At 39.9% G+C, this 14,860-nt stretch overlaps 31 pseudogenes; all 31 read left to right on the top strand.

Moving 5' to 3' along the window:
• Nucleotides 1-2,064: 2,064 nt before the first annotated feature.
• Nucleotides 2,065-2,184, top strand: LOC146748976 (5S ribosomal RNA; annotated as a pseudogene).
• Nucleotides 2,185-2,280: 96 nt separating this feature from the next.
• On the top strand, nucleotides 2,281-2,400 carry LOC144359531 (5S ribosomal RNA; annotated as a pseudogene).
• A 96-nt stretch (nucleotides 2,401-2,496) lies between these two features.
• On the top strand, nucleotides 2,497-2,616 carry LOC146748975 (5S ribosomal RNA; annotated as a pseudogene).
• A 96-nt stretch (nucleotides 2,617-2,712) lies between these two features.
• On the top strand, nucleotides 2,713-2,832 carry LOC144359530 (5S ribosomal RNA; annotated as a pseudogene).
• Nucleotides 2,833-2,929: 97 nt separating this feature from the next.
• On the top strand, nucleotides 2,930-3,049 carry LOC146748974 (5S ribosomal RNA; annotated as a pseudogene).
• A 96-nt stretch (nucleotides 3,050-3,145) lies between these two features.
• On the top strand, nucleotides 3,146-3,265 carry LOC144350575 (5S ribosomal RNA; annotated as a pseudogene).
• Nucleotides 3,266-3,361: 96 nt separating this feature from the next.
• Nucleotides 3,362-3,481, top strand: LOC144359529 (5S ribosomal RNA; annotated as a pseudogene).
• Nucleotides 3,482-3,578: 97 nt separating this feature from the next.
• On the top strand, nucleotides 3,579-3,698 carry LOC146748973 (5S ribosomal RNA; annotated as a pseudogene).
• A 96-nt stretch (nucleotides 3,699-3,794) lies between these two features.
• Nucleotides 3,795-3,914, top strand: LOC146748972 (5S ribosomal RNA; annotated as a pseudogene).
• A 96-nt stretch (nucleotides 3,915-4,010) lies between these two features.
• LOC146748971 (5S ribosomal RNA) lies at nucleotides 4,011-4,130 on the top strand (annotated as a pseudogene).
• A 96-nt stretch (nucleotides 4,131-4,226) lies between these two features.
• Nucleotides 4,227-4,346, top strand: LOC146748970 (5S ribosomal RNA; annotated as a pseudogene).
• A 96-nt stretch (nucleotides 4,347-4,442) lies between these two features.
• LOC146748969 (5S ribosomal RNA) lies at nucleotides 4,443-4,562 on the top strand (annotated as a pseudogene).
• Nucleotides 4,563-4,659: 97 nt separating this feature from the next.
• On the top strand, nucleotides 4,660-4,779 carry LOC146748968 (5S ribosomal RNA; annotated as a pseudogene).
• Nucleotides 4,780-4,875: 96 nt separating this feature from the next.
• On the top strand, nucleotides 4,876-4,995 carry LOC146748967 (5S ribosomal RNA; annotated as a pseudogene).
• Nucleotides 4,996-5,091: 96 nt separating this feature from the next.
• On the top strand, nucleotides 5,092-5,211 carry LOC146748966 (5S ribosomal RNA; annotated as a pseudogene).
• A 96-nt stretch (nucleotides 5,212-5,307) lies between these two features.
• Nucleotides 5,308-5,427, top strand: LOC146748965 (5S ribosomal RNA; annotated as a pseudogene).
• Nucleotides 5,428-5,524: 97 nt separating this feature from the next.
• On the top strand, nucleotides 5,525-5,644 carry LOC146748964 (5S ribosomal RNA; annotated as a pseudogene).
• Nucleotides 5,645-5,740: 96 nt separating this feature from the next.
• Nucleotides 5,741-5,860, top strand: LOC146748963 (5S ribosomal RNA; annotated as a pseudogene).
• Nucleotides 5,861-5,956: 96 nt separating this feature from the next.
• LOC146748962 (5S ribosomal RNA) lies at nucleotides 5,957-6,076 on the top strand (annotated as a pseudogene).
• Nucleotides 6,077-6,172: 96 nt separating this feature from the next.
• Nucleotides 6,173-6,292, top strand: LOC146748961 (5S ribosomal RNA; annotated as a pseudogene).
• A 96-nt stretch (nucleotides 6,293-6,388) lies between these two features.
• LOC146748960 (5S ribosomal RNA) lies at nucleotides 6,389-6,508 on the top strand (annotated as a pseudogene).
• Nucleotides 6,509-6,604: 96 nt separating this feature from the next.
• On the top strand, nucleotides 6,605-6,724 carry LOC146748959 (5S ribosomal RNA; annotated as a pseudogene).
• Nucleotides 6,725-6,820: 96 nt separating this feature from the next.
• LOC146748958 (5S ribosomal RNA) lies at nucleotides 6,821-6,940 on the top strand (annotated as a pseudogene).
• A 96-nt stretch (nucleotides 6,941-7,036) lies between these two features.
• Nucleotides 7,037-7,156, top strand: LOC146748957 (5S ribosomal RNA; annotated as a pseudogene).
• A 96-nt stretch (nucleotides 7,157-7,252) lies between these two features.
• Nucleotides 7,253-7,372, top strand: LOC146748956 (5S ribosomal RNA; annotated as a pseudogene).
• A 97-nt stretch (nucleotides 7,373-7,469) lies between these two features.
• Nucleotides 7,470-7,589, top strand: LOC146748955 (5S ribosomal RNA; annotated as a pseudogene).
• Nucleotides 7,590-13,659: 6,070 nt separating this feature from the next.
• Nucleotides 13,660-13,779, top strand: LOC146748954 (5S ribosomal RNA; annotated as a pseudogene).
• Nucleotides 13,780-13,875: 96 nt separating this feature from the next.
• On the top strand, nucleotides 13,876-13,995 carry LOC144357751 (5S ribosomal RNA; annotated as a pseudogene).
• A 313-nt stretch (nucleotides 13,996-14,308) lies between these two features.
• On the top strand, nucleotides 14,309-14,428 carry LOC144357761 (5S ribosomal RNA; annotated as a pseudogene).
• Nucleotides 14,429-14,524: 96 nt separating this feature from the next.
• On the top strand, nucleotides 14,525-14,644 carry LOC144357723 (5S ribosomal RNA; annotated as a pseudogene).
• A 95-nt stretch (nucleotides 14,645-14,739) lies between these two features.
• Nucleotides 14,740-14,859, top strand: LOC144357726 (5S ribosomal RNA; annotated as a pseudogene).
• The last annotated feature ends 1 nt before the right edge of the window (nucleotide 14,860 follows it).

Genomic DNA, 14,860 nt, shown 5'->3' with positions numbered 1-14,860 from the left:
GAATGTATCACAATCTTTAAAAATTACGGAAACATATCAGGTGCCAAAATAAATATAAGCAAAACGGAAATTTTATGGATTGGAAGCAACCAAGGTCGACTCGACACTCCAATTCTAGCAAAATATCACAATGACCATATTACTATTCTTGGCGTCACTGTTGGCAACAACGAAAACACTACTATGGAATCCAACTGGAACAACAAAATAACAAAATGTGAAAAAATTCTTATCCAATGGAGACGCAGAAAACTTTCATTCAAAGGTAAAGTTATTGTTGTAAATTCCTTGGTTTCTTCCTCACTATATTATCTCCTCTCAGTCGCTCCAATTTGTGAAAATATTATAACCAGATTTAAACACATTGTCACATCCTTTTTTTGGGACAGTCGTAAACATCTTGTAAATTATGATACTATCACCAGTGCAGTCAACTTGGGTGGTCTCAACCTGGGTGATCTAAAAACAAAAAGAAATGCATTTAGACTAAAATGGATAAAAAAATTGCTAGATACAACTTTTAATCACAAGCTCAAATACATGATGTTATACTATATTAATAGTACTGCGGTCTTAATTTGGGAACAGATACATTTAAAATAGAAATCGATCCCCGAAAAATATTTCATGTACCAAGTTTTTACACTGAGTTGTTAATGTCCTGGAGCCAAATCTCACCAGTACTGGACACGACACCACAGACATTACGTGACATTTACAACAAGCCTTTATTCTGTAACAAACTTGTACTTAGAAATGGTAAGCCATTGTTCTTTCGTAATTTCATAGATGCTGGCATTCGCCAAGTCAAAGACCTATTATACGAGGTAGTTCCAGGTGTCCTTTCCGGACATGCCATTGCTGAAATACTGAGTAACGCATCTGCACCACAGGCTCGTAATGTGAATAGTCAAATTGATACTCTATTTCACTGTATACCTAACGATTGGCTACTTGAATGTAAATTACGAATCCCAGAAAACGAAGAAAATGAAAGCTCAACAATAAAAGTACAAATCAATGACGCGACATTCACTATTACTAGCCTCAGCACGAAACAATTAACACAACTCGTAAGTTCCATAAACAAATAGAGTCTTTATGCATAGCATATTGGGGCGCTATTTCTCTGATTTGGACTTCAATGAAATTTGGAGTAGAATTTATGGCGGAATTAAAAACAATTTTTTAGGCGATATCGACTACAAAATTGTTCATAATGCCGTTTTCACAAACGATATCATACACAAAATAGACCCATCTGTTACCAACATCTGTGATTTCTGCCATGTTCATATAGAAAATATTGTACATATGTTAACACTTTGCAGTACAGTCAAACCGCTCTGGGACTTTGTCTTCAGTCTTATATCTAAGATTTTAAACGGGACTACAATACACAATACTGACAAGCCTGTGTGCATGATATTTGGATATTACGAGCACGCTGAAAGAGATAAAGTGAAACTAATTAATTATTTACTTTCATTAGCACGTTTTATTATAATACATCGTCGCAGATTATATAAAAATGAGAAACAAAACATTAATATAGTTCTTACATTTACATCTTGCAAGTAAACTTGCAACAGCTTTTAATATTTGTAATTACCGCAATACTATATATATATTTAAAGAACGTTACCTTTGTCTTGTAAATGTAACTAGTGACAATTATGAGTCACTATTTTAAAGTCAAAATATATTTATAAGCTGTTAATTACATTTAATTGTTAAACTCGTATTGAGTGCATATTTTAGACACGCAAACTTTATAATTGTATGAATATTTTGAAAGTATTGTACATATTCACTGCTAATAAGGCGGGCCAGTGGGCATCGTCTTTTAATAAAAGAAAAAAAACCGAAAAAAAAACCAGTTCTCGTGCGATCACTGTAGTTAAGCTGCATCGGGCGTGGATTGTACTTGCATGGGAGACCGGCTTGGAATACCACGTGCAGTAGGCTCATCAACATTTTTATTCCACCGTACATACTAACTTTTTCCCGGGATTTTTTGCCAAGCCGAAGCATTAAATGACATCTAATTCCGATGAATATTCAGCCAACTGTCAAACCATTGCAGAATACACCAGTTCTCGTCCGATCACTGAAGTTAAGCTGCATCGGGCGTGGTTAGTACTTGTATGGGAGACCGGCTGGGAATACCACGTGCAGTAGGCTCATCAACATTTTTATTCCACCGTACATACCAACTTTTTCCCGGGACTTTTTGCCTAGCCGAAGCATTAAATGACATCCAATTCCGACAAATATTCAGTCTACTGCCAAACCATTGCAGAATACACCAGTTCTCGTCCGATCACTGAAGCTAAGCTGCATCGGGCGTGGTTAGTACATGCATGGGAGACCGGCTGGGAATACCACGTGCAGTAGGCTCATCAACATTTTTATTCCACCGTACATACTAACTTTTTCCCGGGAATTTTTGCCTAGCCGAAGCATTAAATGACATCCAATTCCGACGAATATTCAGCCTACTGTCAAACCATTGTAGAATACACCAGTTCTCGTCCGATCACTGAAGTTAAGTTGCATCGGGCGTGGTTAGTACTTGCATTGGAGACCGGCTGAGATTACCACGTGCAGTAGGCTCATCAACATTTTTATTCCACCGTACATACTAACATTTCCCGGGATTTTTTTGCCTAGCCGAAGCATTAAATGACATCCAATTCTGACGAATATTCAGCCTACTGCCAAACCATTGCAGAATACACCAGTTCTCGTCCGATCACTGAAGTTAAGTTGCATCGGGCGTGGTTAGTACTTGCATTGGAGACCGGCTGAGATTACCACGTGCAGTAGGCTCATCAACATTTTTATTCCACCGTACATACTAACATTTCCCGGGATTTCTTTTGCCTAGCCGAAGCATTAAATGACATCCAATTCTGACGAATATTCAGCCTACTGCCAAACCATTGCAGAATACACCAGTTCTCGTCCGATCACTGAAGTTAAGCTGCATCGGGCGTGGTTAGTACTTGCATGGGAAACCGTCTGCGAATACTACGTGCAGTAGGCTCATCAACATTTTTATTAAACCGTACATACCAACTTTTTCCCGGGATTTTTTGCCTAGCCGAAGCATTATATAACATCCAATTCCGACGAATATTCAGTCTACTGCCAAACCATTGCAGAATACACCAGTTCTTGTCCGATCACTGAAGTTAAGCTGCATCTGGCGTGGTTAGTACATGCATGAGAGTCCGGCTGGGAATACCACGTGCAGTAGGCTCAACAAAATTTTTATTCCACCGTACATACTAAGTTTTTTCCGGGATTATTTGCCTAGCCGAAGCATTAAATGACATCCAATTCCGACGAATATTCAGCCTACTGTCAAACAATTGCAGAATACACCAGTTCTTGTCCGATCACTGAAGTTAAGTTGCAACGGGCGTGGTTAGTACTTGTATGGGAGACCGGCTGAGAATACCACGTGCAGTAGGCTCATCAACATTTCTATTCCACCGTACAAACTAACTTTTTCCCGGGATTTTTTGTCTAGCCGAAGCAATTAAATGACATCCAAATGCGACGAATATTCAGTCTACTGCCAAACCATTGCAGAATACACCAGTTCTCGTCCGATCACTGAAGTTAAGTTGCATCGGGCGTGGTTAGTACTTGCATTGGAGACCGGCTGAGATTACCTCGTGCAGTAGGCTCATCAACATTTTTATTCCACAGTACATACTAACATTTCCCGGGATTTTTTTGCCTAGCCGAAGCATTAAATGACATCCAATTCTGACGAATATTCAGCCTACTGCCAAACCATTGCAGAATACACCAGTTCTTGTCCGATCACTGAAGTTAAGCTGCATCGGGCGTGGTTAGTACATGGATGGGAGTCCGGCTGGGAATACCACGTGCAGTAGGCTCATCAACATTTTTATTCCACCGTACATACTAACTTTTTCCCGGGATTTGTTGCCTAGCCGAAACATTAAATGATATCCAATTCCGACGAATATTCAGTCTACTGCCAAACCATTGCAGAATACACCAGTTTTCGTCCGATCATTGAAGTTAATCTGCATTGGGCGTGGTTAGTACTTGCATGGGAGTCCGGCTGGGAATACCATGTGCAGTAGGCTCATCAACATTTTTATTCCACCGTACATACTAACATTTTCCCGAGATTTTTTGCTTAGCCGAAGCATTAAATGACATCCAATTCTGACGAATATTCAGCCTACTGCCAAACCATTGCAGAATACACCAGTTCTCGTCCGATTACTGAAGTTAAGCTGCATCGGGCGTGGTTAGTACATGCATGGGAGTCCGGCTGGGAATACCACGTGCAGTAGGCTCATCAACATTTTTATTCCACCGTACATACTAACTATTTCCCGGGATTTTTTGCCTAGCCGAAGCATTAAATGACATCCAATTCCAAATAATATTCAGCCTACTGCCAAACCATTGCAGAATACACCAGTTCTCGTCCTATCACTGAAGTTAAGCTGCATCGGGCGTGGTTAGTACTAGCTTGGGAGTCCGGCTGGGAATACCACGTGCAGTAGGCTCATCAACATTTCTATTCCACCGTACATACTAACTTTTTCGCGGGATTTTTTGTCTAGCCGAAGCAATTAAATGACATCCAATTCCGACGAATATTCAGCCTACTGCCAAACCATTGCAGAATACACCAGTTCTCGTCCTATCACTGAAGTTAAGCTGCATCGGGCGTGGTTAGTACTAGCATGGGAGTCCGGCTGGGAATACCACGTGCAGTAGGCTCATCAACATTTTTATTCCACCGTACATACTAACTTTTTCCCTGGATTTTTTGCCTAGCTGAAGCATTAAATGTCATCCAATTCCGACGAATATTAAGACTACTGCCAAACCATTGCAGAATACACCAGTTCTCGTCCGATCACTGAAGCTAAGCTGCATCGGGCGTGGTTAGTTCATGCATGGGAGTCCGGCTGGGAATACCACGTGCAGTAGGCTCATCAACATTTTTATTCCACCGTACATACTAACTTTTTCCCGGGATTTTTTGCCTAGCCGAAGCATTAAATTACATCCAATTCCAAATAATGTTCAGCCTACTGCCAAACCATTGCAGAATACACCAGTTCTCGTCCGATCACTGAAGTTAAGCTGCATCGGGCGTGGTTAGTACTTGCATGGGAGACCGGCTGGGAATACCATGTGCAGTAGGCTCAAAAAAATTTTTATTCCACCATACATACTAAGTTTTTCCCGGGATTATTTGCCTAGCCGAAGCATTAAATGACATCCAATTCCGACGAATATTCAGCCTACTGTCAAACAATTGCAGAATACACCAGTTCTTGTCCGATTACTGAAGTTAAGTTGCAACGGGCGTGGTTAGTACTTGTATGGGAGACCAGCTGAGAATACCACGTGCAGTAGGCTCATCAACATTTCTATTCCACCGTACATACTAACTTTTTCCCGGGATTTTTTGTCTAGCCGAAGCAATTAAATGACATCCAAATACGACGAATATTCAGTCTACTGCCAAACCATTGCAGAATACACCAGTTCTCGTCCGATCACTGAAGCTAAGCTGCATCGGGCGTGGTTAGTTCATGCATGCGAGACCGGCTGGGAATATCACGTGCAGTAGGCTCATCAACATTTTTATTCCACCGTACATACTAACTTTTTCCTTTGATTTGTTGCCTGGCCGAAGCATTAAATGACATCCAATTCCAACGAATATTCAGCCTACTGCCAAACCATTGCAGAATACACCAGTTCTCGTCCGATCACTGAAGTTAAGCTGCAATGGGCGTGGTTAGTACTTGCATGGGAGACCGGAAGGGAATACCACGTGCAGTAGGCTCAACAAAATTTTTATTCCACCGTACATACTAAGTTTTTCCCGGGATTTTTTGCCTAGCCGAAGCATTAAATGACATCCAATTCCGACGAATATTAAGCCTACTGCCAAACCATTGCTGATTACACCAGTTCTCGTCCGATCACTGAAGTTAAGTTGCATCGGGCGTGGTTAGTACTTGAATTAAAGCTCGGCTGGGAATACCACGTGCAGTAGGCTCATCAACATTTTTATTCCACCGTACATACTAACATTTTCCCGTGATTTTTTGCCTAGCCGAAGCATAAAATGACATCCAATTCCGACGAATATTCAGCCTACTGCCAAACCATTGCAGAATACACCAGTTCTCGTCCGATCACTGAAGTTAAGCTGCAATGGGCGTGGTTAGTACTTGCATGGGAGTCCGGCTGGGAATACCATGTGCAGTAGACTCATCAACATTTTTATTCCACCGTACATACTAACTTTTTCCCGAGATTTTTTGCCTAGCCGAAGCATTAAATGACATCCAATTCTGACGAATATTCAGCCTACTGCCAAACCATTGCAGAATACACCAGTTCTCGTCCGATTACTGAAGTTAAGCTGCATCGGGCGTGGTTAGTACATGCATGGGAGTCCGGCTGGGAATACCACGTGCAGTAGGCTCATCAACATTTTTATTCCACCGTACATACTAACTTTTTCCTGGGATTTTTTGCCTAGCCGAAGCATTAAATGACATCCAATTCCAAATAATATTCAGCCTACTGCCAAACCATTGCAGAATACACCAGTTCTCGTCCGATCACTGAAGTTAAGCTGCATTTGGCGTGGTTAGTACTTGCATGGGAAACCATCTGGGAATACCACGTGCAGTAGGCTCATCAACATTTTTATTCCACTATACATACTAAATTTTTCTCGTGATTTTTTGCCTAGCCGAAGGATTAAATGACATCCAATTCCGACGAATATTCAGCCTACTGCCAAACCATTGCAGAATACACCAGTTCTCGTCTGATCACTGAAGTTAAGCTGCAATGGGCGTGGTTAGTACTTGCATGGGAGTCCGGCTGGGAATACCATGTGCAGTAGGCTCATCAACATTTTTATTCCACCGTACATACTAACTTTTTCCCTGGATTCTTTGCCAAGCCGAAGCATTAAATGTCATCCAATTCCGACGAATATTAAGCCTACTGCCAAACCATTGCAGATTACACCAGATCTCGTCCGATCACTGAAGCTAAGTTGCATCGGACGTGGTTAGTACTTGAATTGGAGCTCGGCTGGGAATACCACGTGCAGTAGGCTCATCAACATTTTTATTCCACCATACATACTAACTATTTCCCGGGATTTTTTGCCTAGCCGAAGCATTAAATGACATCCAATTCCAAATAATATTCAGCCTTCTGCCAAACCATTGCAGAATACACCAGTTCTCGTCCTATCACTGAACTTAAGCTGCATCGGGCGTGGTTAGTACTAGCTTGGGAGTCCGGCTGGGAATACCACGTGCAGTAGGCTCATCAACATTTCTATTCCACCGTACATACTAACTTTTTCGCGGGATTTTTTGTCTAGCCGAAGCAATTAAATGACATCCAATTCCGACGAATATTCAGCCTACTGCCAAACCATTGCAGAATACACCAGTTCTCGTCCTATCACTGAAGTTAAGCTGCATCGGGCGTGGTTAGTACTAGCATGGGAGTCCGGCTGGGAATACCACGTGCAGTAGGCTCATCAACATTTTTATTCCACCGTACATACTAACTTTTTCCCTGGATTTTTTGCCTAGCTGAAGCATTAAATGTCATCCAATTCCGACGAATATTAAGACTACTGCCAAACCATTGCTGAATACACCTGTTCTCGTCCGATGACTGAAGTTAAGTTGAATCGGGTGTGGTTAGTACTTGAATTGGAGCCCGGCTGGGAATACCACGTGCAGTAGGCTCATCAACATTTTTATTCCACCGCACATACTATCTTTTTCCTGGGATTTTTTGCCTAGCCGAAGCATTATATAACATCCAATTCCGACGAATATTCAGTCTACTGCCAAATCATTGCAGAATACACCAGTTCTCATCCAAGATGAACGTGTCTGACTGGTGCTCCTGAAATCGATTTGAATCCACTGCATCCTGTGTCACAGAACTGTCAAGTCCTCACATCTGCTTGATTTCTGGTTAACTGACAAACCTTGCCTATTATTTTTAAATTTGAGCTGACAAATTCGCGTTTCTGAGCTGTCTTCGCGAGTTGACTCCGCCCAGCTGGGTGGGGCCAATATGGCCGCCGCCTTTGAAAGCAACCCCAGACGTGCTGCATTGAAAAACCACAAGGTATGTATTGCGGACAATGAATACAAGGCAATCGATGTTATCGCGGTGCTGCAGAGAATTTTTGGAAATGATTCACTTGTTGCATGTGTTAAAATGAACGGATATTGGCAAGTGACCTTGTCTAATTTTGATGACGTGGAGATCTTACTTGAACAGGGGCTGTCTATCGACAGTAAAGAGGCACATGTCTACGGTCTCGTGAGGAACTTTACAACTGTCTCCTTTTTTAGCGTTCCGGCTTACCTTGACGACGATGTCATTATTAAAATGCTTGAATCATACGGATGTATTATTCGAAGTAAAATGGTCAGGAAACATTACAAAGATGCCCCTGAAATTGAAAACGGCACTCGTTTTATTCGTGTTGAAATGCCTGCACATGTAAAATCGCTGCCGTACGCAGTAAAATTGGAAGAAAATGGTCAATACGTAAGACTATTACATAGTAATCAACAAAAAGTGTGCAACAAATGCCTGAGCGATGATCATTTAATTTACGAGTGCCCCAAATACAGGTGCAAAAAATGTCAAGAACTCGGGCACACGGAACGGTATTGTCCACAGTCGCGCTGCTTCAAATGTAAAAAAACAGGTCATTATGCTCATCAATGCGAGAGTGTGGGTGCTGACTCCATTGAAAACAATGACAGTGATAGAAATGAATCAGCGCATGAGACAAACATTAACACTAGCTCACCACCTAATCATGATACAACTGAAATTGAATGCGAAACTACAACATCGCGGGATACAAGTGACGAACCTCGCGACGAACATATCACACCTGCACAGAAATCGAAGGAAGAGATTATAGAAGAAAGTACCGAAAAAATGGAAACTACAGATACACATAGCAATCTTGATCGCGCCTCCACCAATGAATCCGGCAACAGACAGAAACGGCATCTTTCAAGCGAGGAAGAACCAAGAAATAGCCAAGACGAATCTCGACAGCGAAAGAAACAACCACGGAAGCCCAACTTAAAGAACACTGCAGTAAGACAAGCGTTTACTCCAAAAAAAGGTGATAAAAAGGCGGAAAATAAAGACGGACAGAGTAACAAATGTAAACAATAAGAACAATGTTTGTGAGTATATCGTTATTTATGGTGATTTTAGTATCACTTAATGTCAACGGTTTTGTAAATAGTGAAAAGATATTGCAAACAATTAATTTGTTTAAAGCAAATCATTATGACATAATTTGTTTACAAGAAATATTTTGGTCAAATTGTAATGTAAACGATATCACAAAAAAATTAGAAAATGACTTTGAAATATTTTATTGTCTGTCGTCAGATACAGCTTCAAGGCGAGGTGTTTGTTGTCTTGTTAGGAAAAAATCGGGAATTGAGGTCATAAATACAACTTGTTGTAATAATGGAAGAATCGTTCAGCTCACATGTGACATTGATGACCAACAAGTTAATATAATCAATGTGTACGCTCCCACTGTAGTTAAGGACAGGTGTGATTTTTTCGATGGCCTGGGGCAATATCTTTTACCCGACTGCGCTAATCTGGTGATAGGCGATTTTAATTGTAAACAGAACTTTGAAATGGACAGTGGAGGTATTGCAACAGCGGGCGACAGATCACGTGCCAATCTTTTAAATTTAATGAACCAAAATTCCCTCATTGATGTTTGGCGACGACAACATAAACACGCTAAACAGTTCACTTGGCGTAGATATGATAACGTAAACAATGTTTTACGACAGAGCCGTATTGATTACCTGTTAATGCAATCCTCTCACATACATTACTGTGTATCATCAGAAATTGTAAAATATCCATTTAGTGACCATGATCTACTAAAGTATAATATAAAATTTGATAGGGTCAATAGAGGCCCGGGAATATGGAAGTTTAACAACGAATTATTACAAGATGAAGAATACACCAATAAAATCCAAGAAATAATAGAAATAATAGAAATGTCCAAAACCGCAAGTGCATACTCTGAAAATAAACTTGTCTGGTGGGATGCTCTAAAAGAGCAAATTCGGCTTTTTTCCATAAGCTACGGTATTAAGAAAAAGAAAACCCTGATAAAATTAAAAAAATCATTGGAAAAACGTATCGCCCATGAATACCACAAAGCAGCGAAATATGTCGATTATAATTTAACTAAAGTATTTGAACTCGAGAAAGAACTTGAATCAATTACTAAAAGTGAGATCAATGGTGCAATTATAAGAAGTAAAATTAAAAATTTTGAAGAAGGCGAAACTAGCTCAAAATATTTTTTTAATCTAGAAAAATCTCATCAAAACTCAAAATTAATTACGAATATAATAAGAGATGACGGAAGTACGATAAATACAAACGATGATATACTTGCTGACGGCGTTTTGTTTTACTCCGACTTGTATAAGAAAGAATATCACGATCAAACAAATATTGATAACTTCCTAAAATTTGTAAATGCTAGACTTGATGACGATGACAAAAATAATTGCGAAAGTCAATTGACAATTGATGAGCTTCATTGTGCACTCCAAAACATGACAAATGATAAAAGTCCCGGATGTGATGGGCTCACCGCTGCTTGGTATAAACGGTTTTGGGACGATGTTTCGCATGACCTGCTCGACTGTTATAATTTGGCACTTGAAACTGGTTCCCTCTCATGTAGTATGCAGCGGGCCTTTATTACGCTCATACCGAAATCAAACTGTGATAAACGTATGTGGAAAAACTGGAGACCTATTAGCCTTTTGAACGTGGATTATAAAATTCTGTCCAAAACACTGGCAAATCGCCTTCGTAGCGTTATTGGAACCATTATATCCACTGATCAGACTTGCTGCATACCCGGTCGCGATATTGTTGACAATGTTGTATGCATGAGCAATCTCATCGACTACGTCAATGAAACGAACCAGTCAGGTATGTTTTTAAAACTCGATCAAATGAAAGCATTTGATCGAGTCGATCACCAATATTTAATGAGTACCTTGAAGACCTTTAATTTCGGACACGATTTCATGAATTGGATAAATGTATTATACAATGGCGCGAATAGCAGCATTAAGTGTAATGGCTACCTGTCAAAACCATTCACTGTAACTCGCGGCATAAGACAAGGGTGCCCAATTTCTGCAATTTTGTATGTATTGTCCGCCGAACCCCTTAATGCTGCTATCAAAGCTAACTCTGGAATCACAGGCATTGGTATACCTGGCTGCCGAGATATTTCTCTTGTTTACCAACATGCTGATGACACAACGCTTAGTCTCCGGGATGACAAATCAGCACACAGGTCTTTCGAAATTCTAAGTGACTATGAGGGCGCATCAGGTGCAAAATTAAACTATGATAAAACGCAGTTGTTATGGCTCGGAACAATGCGAGGGCGCACTGACAATCCTTTCCCCATAAAACACTGTGTAAATAAGATTAACTTGCTAGGGATTACTGTTGGAAATGAAAACTGTAATTATTTGGAAGACAATTGGGAAAAAAGAATTAACAAGTGTACCAAAATTATGAAACAGTGGTCCCACCGAAAACTGACATACAGTGGTAAAATCTTAATTATCAATAGCCTAGTATCATCAACTCTATGGTACACTCTCTCCGTGTTAAGTATTCCTGATGTGTATGTAAACAAACTGAAAACAAATATTACAAACTTTTTCTGGAGCGGTAAAAAGCACCTTATTAAATATGACGTTCTAACTAGGCCAGTAAGTCACGGAGGGTTGAACCTGGTTGATATTGGTACGAAAAAGGCTGCATTTCGTTTAAAATGGGTAAAGAAAATGATGGACCCCGAATGTACTCATAAGTTTAAATATTTTATGTGGTATTGTTTAAACAAGTATAGAAATATGAAATTAGACTCCAGTATTTTCAAAATAAATATTGACATTTCAAAATGTGGGGATGTCCCCCCTTTTTATCAAGAGATACTAAAAGCTTGGAGACTGGTTGTAAATAACAGATGTGCGCCCTCTACAGTCAAATAATGAAATTTGGCATGAACCATTGTTTTTTAATTCATACATAACCAACAATGGCGTACCTCTTTTTTTCAAAGATTATATTAATGCTGATATTGTGAAGGTTAAAGACCTCTTCTATGAAGTCGTGCCTGGTATTTTAACATGTGCGGCTATTGTAGAAATAGTTTGTGGTGCGTCCCAATCTGAACTGAGTGAACGAATGATTGCCAATCAATATCAACAACTACTTAATTCGATACCTTCGGAATGGCTTAAATTTTGTGCATCAAACACCCACTCTGCCACGTGTAACGCAGTAGTTGCGTTCGAAATTGATGACACTCTCGTGAATATCTGCAAACTTTCGATAAAAGAATTAACACAATTGGTTCACTCATGCCAGGTGGATATACACCCACAACAGTTTAATCCTGTCTGTACAGAATATTGGTGTAACAAATTTAATAATTTACAGTTTAGACAAATATGGAATAATATCCGTACGGATACCAAAGAAAAATACCTCAGGGATCTAGATTATCTGATTGTTCACAATGCTGTTATTACAAATGTATCGTTATATAAGATGGAGAAAATTGATTCTCCATTGTGTAATTTCTGTAAATGTGAAAACGAAAATACACTTCATTTATTCACAGAGTGCACTACAATACAGCAACTATGGAAATACGTTTTTGACATAATTGTTAAAATGTGTCCATCTTTTAGTGGTGACAAACAACAAAGTATAATTTTTGTGTTTTTAGACAAACATGATAAATATTTTTGGAATACAATCAATTTGCTTTTATCGCTGACAAAGTATTGTATATATATTCGAAGAAAATATTATATCAACAAAGGAGATCACATTCCCCTCAAACAATATTTTAAATATCAATTAAAAAACAAAATAAAATTTGAATATGATCGCTTCCTGCGAAGGGATGACTTAGCCCACTTTGAATGTTTGTATGCTTATAATAATTCCATAGTTACAATGGTCAATGGGATAAATTATAGATTAACTATTCCTTGAAGACTTATATTATGCTACTATGTATCCATATTCCCATAGTAATTAGAAATTGCACCACAGTACCTAACTGTGATTCTAGAAACGTTTATACATTACAATCCGGAGAATTTTTAACCGGATACTTGTAAATGATAAGCAATTTGAAACGTAATATTAAGTCTTTTATTTTATTAGTTTACGCATTTGATGCAATTTATGTAATGTAAATGATCCTTTGACATGTAAATTCTTTATAATGAGGCAGACCAGTGGGTCTGTCTTTAATAAAAGAGAAAAAAAAAAAAAAACAGTTCTCGTCCGATCACTGAAGTTAAGCTGCATCGGGCGTGGTTAGTACTTGCATGGGGGACTGGCTGGGAATACCACGTGCAGTAGGCTCATCATGATTTTTATTCCACCGTACATACTGACTTCTTTCAGGGACTTTTTGCCTAGCCGAAGCATTAACTGACATCCAATTCCGACGAATATTCAGCCCACTGCGAAACCATTGCAGAGTACATCAGTTCTCGTCCGATCACTGAAGTTAAGCTGCATCGGGCGTGGTTAGTACTTGCATAGGAGACAGGCAGGGAATACTACGTGCAGTAGGCTCGTCAACATTTTTATTCCACCGAACATACTAACTTTTTCCAGGAATTTTTTGCCCAGCTGAAGCATTAAATGACATCCAATTCCGACGAATATTCAGCCTACTGCCAAACCATTGCGGAATACACCAGTTCTCGTCCGATCACTGGAGTTAATCTGCATTGGGCGTGGTTAGTATTTGCATAAGAGACCGGCTGGGAATACCACGTGCAGTAGGCTCATCAACATTTTTATTCCACCATACATACACACTTTTTCTCGGGATTTTTTGCCTAGCCGAAGCATTAAATGACATCCAATTACGACGAATATTCAGCCTATTCCCAAACCATTGCAGAATACACCAGTTGTCGTTCGATCAGTGAAATTAAGCTCCACCAGGCGTGGTTAGTACTTGTATGGGAGACCGGCTGGGAATACCACGTGCAGTAGGCTTGTCAACATTTTTATTCCACCGTACATACTAACTTTTTCCAGTTTTTTTTTTGCCTAGCCGAAGCATTAAATGACATCCAATTCCGACGAATATTCAGCCTGCTGCCAAACCATTGCAGAGTACATAAGTTCTCGTCCGATTACTGAAGTTAAGTTGAATCGGGCGTGGTTAGTACTTATATGGGTGACCGGCTGGGAATACCACGTGCAGTAGGCTTATCAAAATTTTTATTCCACCGTACACACAAACTTTTTCCCGGGATTGTTTGCCTAGCCGAAGCATTAAATGACATACAATTCTGACGAATATTCAGCTTACTGCCAAACCATTGCAGAATACACCAGTTCTCGTCCGATCACTGAAGTTAAGCTGCATCGGGTGTGGTTAGTACTTGCATGGGTGACCGGCTGGGAATACCACGTGCAGTAGGCTTATCAAAATTGTTATTCCACCGTACATACAAACTTTTTCCCCTGATTTTTTGACGAGCCGAAGCATTAAATGACATCCAATTCCGATGAATATTCAGCAACTGCCAAACCATTGCAGAATACACCAGTTCTCGTCCGATCACTGAAGTTAAGCTGCATCGGACGTGGTTAGTACATGCATGGGAGACCGGCTGGGAATACCACGTTCAGTAGGCTT

The sequence above is a fragment of the Saccoglossus kowalevskii genome, chromosome 2 (genome assembly GCF_978046115.1).
Source record: "Saccoglossus kowalevskii chromosome 2, keSacKowa6.1, whole genome shotgun sequence".
In the NCBI taxonomy this organism is placed as follows: Eukaryota; Metazoa; Hemichordata; class Enteropneusta; family Harrimaniidae; genus Saccoglossus; species Saccoglossus kowalevskii.
This window is presented reverse-complemented; position numbering and strand designations above follow the sequence as displayed.